Source organism: Eleutherodactylus coqui, chromosome 1 (assembly GCF_035609145.1).
Source record: "Eleutherodactylus coqui strain aEleCoq1 chromosome 1, aEleCoq1.hap1, whole genome shotgun sequence".
Classification (NCBI taxonomy): domain Eukaryota; kingdom Metazoa; phylum Chordata; class Amphibia; order Anura; family Eleutherodactylidae; genus Eleutherodactylus; species Eleutherodactylus coqui.
Window position 1 is genome coordinate 66527703 of NC_089837.1, and position 8237 is coordinate 66535939.

Consider the following 8237-nt stretch of genomic DNA (forward strand, 5'->3'; position numbering starts at 1 on the left):
ACTGACTGGTATCAGTGGTACTAATATACTGAAAGCACCCCAATCAGTAGTGAAGAGACAGATGCCAACAGCATAGATATGAAGCTAAAACATTACACTACAGTTCCCCGACATGTCATATATGCACCAGTGCACATGGTCTTATTGGTTTCTATGGCTCACTGTACACAAGCCATTGGGTTGGAGTCAGTGGAATGAGCGCTTATATAAGCTTCGGCCTACAATTGTCTTTTTCCCCATCTCCGCACATTTGTGTTCACCTCAACCAAGCCATCGAAGTTTACCAATAAATTCTAGCAATTTGTAAGGCCTACCACTATGGCGGACCACCAGCCTACTGCATCTAGTGGCTGCGGTTCAGTACAAACAAGAGATCTTCGAGCACTGCTGGATTTCCCATTGAGTGGTATAAAACACCATGAAATTCTTGGCCTCTAAGCTTCCTATACTTTACAATTCTATCCTTTGGGAGGACATCATGCCGGACACCCTGCGAGAGGTTCTGATAGTCCCAATTCCCAAACCTGGGAAGGACCTGAAAGACTGTGGTTCCTATCATTCCATTTCTCTTCTTAATAACATTAAATTCCTTACCAAAACACTAGTAATTCATATCAATTTTATCCTTAAAGACGTTATACATGCTGACTAATTAGTCGTTATGCCTGGAAAGAGTGCGGATAGGAACCTTACATCTCTTTTACCAATCTCACAAATCTGCATACAATAGTGGGTATTGGATTCCTGTATTTATTGACCAAGATAAAGCCTTTCCTTCAGTGAAGTGGAGGTAGACAATGTGCGGAATACCTTCACAACTTGTTAACTACATCTCCCGGAATGTGGCTGCACACACACCAGATGTTTTCTATTTCTAAATAACATCGCCAACAGTGGAAGGTCCAAAGTGCTGCAATGTCCTGCACTGATTGGCTGTTCAGGCCCATCACCATACCCGGTTGGAAAAAGTCAACTCTACACCTGGTGACATTCTGATGGCTTCTGTACTGGGATACACCTGTGTGATGTTCAGCTTTATACCTAATGCTCACACTTTCAATTTGCCTATCCTCTTTCGTCTGACAGCAAAGAATTGGTCGGTATCCCAATTCTTTTGTCAACACAGTGTAGTTTGCAAAGCTGGAAAAAGACATACATTCATCCATTTTATCCTATTATTCTGCAGTATTGATCCAGAGTACGGTGTATGCGCTCCAAAGAGGGGTAGTTTGTCATAACCCCTTAAGGACCAGGTTGTTTTGTACCTTAAGGACCAGACACTTTTTAGGGATTTTACCCATGTGGCGGTTTTACTGCTCCATTTTTTTTCCTTTAGCTACCAAAATTATTTTTGCTGCGTTTTTTTTTCCGTGACATATTGGACTATTTTTTAATATCTTTTTCACTGACTTTTTTTTCCGTTTTTTAGTTTTATTGGGGGTAAAATGCTAAAAAAAAAATGATTTTTTTAACATTTATAGTTTAAAAATTTTTTTTTTTTATATTTACACTAAAATAAAGTATGGGAATGGGTTCCTCTATTTGTTTCGGACGTTTTGATATATAGTATGTATGGGTTTGGTTTACAGGGCGCATACGGCGACGGTTTTTGTTGGCGTCTGCTTTGTGTTATTCTCTTTCTTATGTATGTATTGTTGTTTTATTCTGTTGTTTTGTTTTACTTATGTATGTAATTGTGTTTTTTACTATCTGTGTCCCCCGTGACGTCATATAAGACCTCTGGGGGACACTCACTTTTTTTTTTTTTTTAACTTTATTTGACATTTTCCCACTGTAGCTGGGCAGTCCATAGGACCCTCAGTTACAGGGGAAAGCAATCCCTATGGTGACATTAGTCACCTGCAGAGCTGCCAGGGTCTAAGTCTGACCCTCCAGCTCTGCATAGCAGGGAATCCCGGGAGGTCACATGACCCCTCGAGGCTCCCGTAGTGAAAGAACTTCTTACTTTCACTTTGCCCCGACAGTGCTCATTGAGCACTGTATATCGGGGAAGCAGGAGGCAGGAAGGGTTAAAAACCCCTCCTGCCTTCTGCTCCAGGTTATCAGCTGTCACAAACAGCTGATAACCCGTACCTGTCTCTGACTGATTGCAGAGGCAGGAGACTTAGAGCACCGCCGTATTTTTACAATCGGTGGTCCTCAAAGCCCAGCACCAGCCGCCGTATATATACAGTGGCTGGTCCTTAATGGGTTAAGCTCCAAAAGATGCTATGATAGGCTGTGGTAACAAGATGAGTAATGACTACATTTTATCTTGCCAGAGCTTTGGGTTTGGGTTAGTTTTCATGAAATGGCTGCAGATGTTCTATAGCTCCCCAGCGGCTAGTGGCAGAACTAATACTCATATCTCTGCGTGGTTCTCTCCGACAGAGGTATGTGACTCGTTGGTCCCAACCTCTGGCCCTTTTTGTTCTAGTTATTGAACCTCTCACAATCCAAGTGCGAAAGTCCTCTGCAATTGTAATATACCAGCTAACTGCTACTTTAGGTATAACCAACTATAGCTTGCTGTTAGATGCTAGTACAATGCCCTGACAATCTTCCTTGACTCTTCTGGAGGCTTTGGCTTACATGTACAACTTTCCTAACTACGTTCTAGTTTTTATACTCATTTAACATGCTAGATATCCCAGATATGGACTGTGATGAGAGCGGGGATATCTTGGCTGGCCCTCGCCCTCTACTGGTCAGTGTTAGGCCGTTGTCACATAGACATCTTTGTATGCGCTATGCACAGAGAATAGAACCCTTTGATTTCATTGGGTTTGTTCACATGCACAAGTTTTAGCGTGCTCATTTCGGTTACACAAAAAAAGATAGAACATGCTCTATCATACTGTGTATTTGTGCACCAAAGGTCCCCATAGAAGTCAATGGGGGTTGCGCAAGTGTGCGTGCAACATGCAGGGAGATGCATGAAACATTGCGTAATTCCGCTGGAATAAGGACCATCTGGAACTCATTAGCTGAATCACCTATTTCAACCAGTGTGTGTAAAATGTGCCAACATGCGCGGGAAAAAAGCTTTCTTCATAGCGCAAAAAAAAGTTGCCCTAAGGCGTGCGCAATTGTGCATACGCCCATGTGAAGCCGGCCTTAACGATAAGATTAATTTTATACCTAGAATTACTATCTCCCGTCTAGATTACATACTCCGGGTCTGTCCGCTTCAGCGACTTGTTCATGATGTGTAACTAATGCAGCACGTGTTCTGGGAGTATAACAACTAGTAGGACTACTAACGGGATGCATAGGGATGCATTGACCACCCGCGGGTAGATAAATACCCGCGGATGGTCAATAAAAGGGAATTTAAAAAAATATGGAGCATGAAAAAAAATGGACATGCTCCATTTTCATGCGGGTCTCCCAGGGGATGGCTCCAGCAGGCTTCTATTGAAGCCTATGGAAGCCGTCCGGATCCGCGGGAGATCTAAAATAAGAATAACTTACCCACAGCGGACCGGGCAGGTCTTCTCTTCTTCACGGCCGGATCTTCTTTCTTCGGCCTTGCGGATGTGCCCGGCGCATGCGCGCGGCGCGCTGCCGGCGTGCCGAGCACATCCGCCGGCCGAAGAAAGAAGATCCGGACGTGAAGAAGAGAAGACCTGCCCGGTCCGCTGCGGGTAAGTTTATTCTTATTTTCAGCTCTTATGTCCGTGGGGCAGGAGGGACCCGCTATGGATTCTCCATGGAGAATCCGTAGCGGGCCTGATTTTCCCCGTGGACATGAGGCCTTAGGGCCACCGTGGATCATGCATCCCAAGGTTTGTCTTTTCGGGCTTGTGGATGATATCTTGTTGATTATGGCGACCCGCACCTTATATAAGCTTTTTTTTTAGGCCAAAAAAGTAATTTTACTCAATTGGAAGCATCTAAGGGGCGGGAGCTGCATAGATCTGGATGGGTCTGCCTAGACAAATTTAATAAAACCTAGGGATTTGGGTAACTTGCCCCTCAGCTGCAGTAGCGATGGCTGCGTAATTCTCTCCCTCTCCTCAGGGGTGTAGGACGCCCGGCTCTATGGAGTTCTGTTCTTCCTGTCTTGTTGGTCCTGCTGAGTGGACTTATTGTATATTCGCCCCCTCCCCTCTTTATCTCTGGTTCCCCAGTTGGAATCTTTCTTCCTTGGTTTTAGTATGCAGTTGTAAAAGTCTTAAGGACCCAGCGATTTTCACCATTGCATTGTAAGAGCCATGACTCGTTGACTGAGCCGTATGAGGGCTTGGTTTTTGGGATGAGGTGTATTTTTAATGGCAGAACTCTGGGGGTACATATAATGTAATCTATGTCCAGAAAACCCACCACTTGTTTTACAGCATTCACCATTTGGTAAAAATAACATGATAGCTTTCTTTTGTTTGTACAATTTTTTTTAAATTTTTATCTACTTTTGCACAATAAAAACACATTTTTTAAAGATAATTGATTTTGCATCGCTAAGACTCTTGACCTCTTTATTTTTCCAGGAATCGAGCTATATGAGATCTTGTATTTTACAGGAAGATTTGTAGTTTTTATTGGTACTATTTTGAAGTACATGTGCCTTGGATTGCTTTTTATTAGGGTTTTTTTGGCATTCACCAAGCTTATGTGATGCATTCTACTATGACAGCAGCGTATTACTGGAGGCAGGGTTTAATACGCCGAGTTACACGGTAAACGTGGAGGCCTTTGTCAATCTTCCGGCTGCCATGGGAACACATTGGTATCTTGCAATCCCATTCCATGGTGTCGATTGGTCACAGAAGGAGCCCCCTCCACCTTTCATCTGCTTACATGCTGCAGTTGCTTTTGATTGTGGCATGTAAGGGGTTAAACTGCCAAGATCTGAGGTTTCTCCATTCCTACTGGTTAGAGTAGGAGCCCGGCAACTCAGTCAAGCCCCAGCTTTAAAAGTAAACATGCATGTTGAGGTTTAAGGCCCTTTACTGGGGTCACACTGTTGTTGCCGCTGTTGGTATTGTTGCCACCGCTGTTGTTTCCACGGCTGACACTGTTGTTGTTACCGCTGTTGTTTCCACGGCTTACACTGTTTTTGCCACCGCTGTTGGCGTTGTTGCCGCCGCTGTTCTTTCTACGGATGACGCTGTTGTTTCCACAGCTGACACTGTTTTTGCCGCCGCTGCTATTTCCACGGCTGACGCTGTTGTTGCCGCCGCTGTCGGTTTTGTGCCGCCGCTGTAGTTTTCACGGCTGACACTGTTGTTGCCGCTGCTGTTCTTTCTATGGCTGACACCATTTTTGACGTTGGTGTTGTTGCCGCTGCTGTTGTTTCCACAGCTGACACTGTTGTTGCCACCGCTGTTGTTTCCACGGCTGACACTGTTATTTCTGCCAATGTCACTGTTGTTTCCACAGCTGTCACTGTTGTTGTTGCTGCCTTCAAGGAACGGCTTCCTGATGTTCATTCTGCTACGACCTGAGACAAACAAGAATGATATATTCTTTAGAAGTGCAAACAGAAATCAAAGCAAAACTCTTCCCCAGCATCCGCACTGGGATCGCGGGGGATTTACAGGGCGATATCTGTCATTTTTAAAAATTCTCTCTCCTTTTTCACAGTTAGGATAATTTTTAAGCACAAAGAAAATTCCTTTAAAGTTAATTCTTTAGTGACCAATCACATAAACGTGCATCAATGATCTGTAGGGTGAGTATGGAACAAGCTTGGTAGTCATGCTTGCTTCATACTTGGCTGCTACTAGCTAATTCCTATGGCTGACATCTGCTGACTATAGCCACAATCAGTGCTGGCTCCTATCATGGCCATTTATCTACTTAGATGCCGCAGCCTATATAATCTCTCTATATAAGCTCTAGCGCTGGTATAACTGCGTCCCTTCTCTAACTAACATGCGTCTATAGAAGTATTCACTAATAAGACATAGCCCGTCACTACTGTGTAGATGGTTGCTATGAGAATTCTCTAGGTGTCACCCCATAAGATCCCCTTACGGCCTTTGTTGGGATTTTGTGACAGCCAATTAATGAGTTGTTCTAGGAGGTCCAGCATCTCCTGCGACACTTCTGAAAATAAGAAGAGATGTATACAGCTTAGTTTTAAGATTTGCTTTCTTATGGTAGAGGGTCTTTCTAAAAAGAGTTTCCTGTCCTGTTTTTCCTCTGATGACCTATCCTCCGATAGGCCATCAGTATTTGATGGACAGGGGTCTGCTGCTCAGAAACCCCATCCATCAGCTGATCATCTGGCCCACTGCAGTGACAGCGGCATCAGCAGACATTGCATGAAGTGGGAGCGCCGGCTTCACAACCCATGAAATAACTACCTACTTTTACTCCTGGCTTTCCGCATCCAAGGATACCTCTCCTCGGGTCATCCAGCAGCGCTGCTGACAGTTCTGGAAAAGAGAAGTCATTTATACAATGTTGAATTTTAAATGGTACTGGTGAAAAATAAAACAATAGGGTTATGGTTTTTGAAAATGGGGATGAAAAAATAAAAGTTTATGTTTCCATGGCTGACAATGCTGTTGCCGCTTTTGGTGTTGTTACCACCACTGTTGTTTCCACGGCTGACACTGTTGTTGGCGCCGCTGTTAGTTTTGTTGTCGCCACTGTTGTTTCCATGGCTGATGCTGTTATTGCGGCTGTTGTCGGTATTGCTGACAGTTCTGGAAAGGAGCAGTCATTTATACAGTTTACCTTTAAGACATGTTTTATCTGTGGGGGTTCTTAGTCAGTCAGTATATGTGTATAATCTATAGGTGATCTGTGTGGATACTGTGTAGATATAATACACATAATATGCAGGATTTATTAGATGGGAGAAGACCTTACCTTCACAGTACGGTTTCCAGATGGTTATTCTGTTATGACCTGAGAAAAGCAAGAATGATATATTCTTTAGAAGTGCAAACAGAAATCAAAGCAAAACTCTCCCACAGGATCCGCTGCAGCATCCGCACTGGGATCGCGGGGATTTACAGGACAATATGTGTGTTTTTTTTTTAATTCTCTCTCCTTTTTCACTGTTAGAATAATTTTAAAGCATACAGAAAATCCCTTTAAAGTTAACCCTTTAATGACCAGTCACATAAACGTGCACGACTGTAGGGTGAGTATGGAACAAGCTCGGTAGCCATGCTTCCTTCATACCTGGCTGCTACCAGTTTAAGTGGAACCAGCTGTAAGTCACTTTAACCAGACTCACAGTTCAACTCTCAGATTTACCGCCCATACGGGATTCAACACACACTTTGTATTCCTAATCTCTTTGTGTTTGCTGTCTCTTTACCTACTCATCTGGGCTGGTACACGCTCTCTACAGATCACACCGATCAGCACTCAGTGTCTCTACAGGTTAAGGCGCCGCATCTACAGCAGCTCATTAAAGAGTCCGCAGGGGCCACAACAAAACTCTTTTCCATCCGCACGCTCACACACAGTCCCCAGTTATACAGTGAGGGCTCTTTCATATGGACATAAATATACAGCGTAACACAGTGAATAAAACAGTGATTTCAGTGGGTTTATTCCCGTGTGCGTATTTCAGTTGTGTAAGAAAAAACTAAGCATTTCTTATTTTAGTGTATATTATGTACCAAAATAACCCATATTAAACTGAAATCACTGGAAACAGTCTTTCAGGGTTTTTTTTGTGCACAATAAGCAGAAAGTATGCACATTTCAGTCACATAAATACGCTGCATATTTACGTAACTGAAATACATATATGCCCATGTGAATGAGCCCCAACCCATAGACGTCCTCACGCTTTCCTAGTACACAAATCCATCTATGTCAGTAAGTCACATACAGTTATATACATGGGTAGATTCCCACATCTCCCCTTACAGTCTCTTATGTCTGCATCCTGTTAAATAAGTCTATATCCTCTATGGACAGACATGCTATATTACCTTCAGGATATGTAGTCGGGTGGTGGACACCAGGTCTTATGCAGCTATATCTCCTGTAAGAAACAAGAACATACTGACTTCAATCACAAAGCACGGAGCAAACCAATATATAGAAGGTGTCTCAAAGCAAGGAAACACCCAGAGAAAATGAAAATGGTTTAGCGGATGATGATCCAACGTTAGACACAAACTGTAGAGGAAGTGAGGAACCCGCTAGGCCATGTAACCTGAGTATTGCAGTATATTCTACATGCAATCAAACGATCACTAATTCAAGTCCCCTATTAGGACTTGAATTGAAAAAAAAAAATCTAAATCAAAATTAGCTTAATA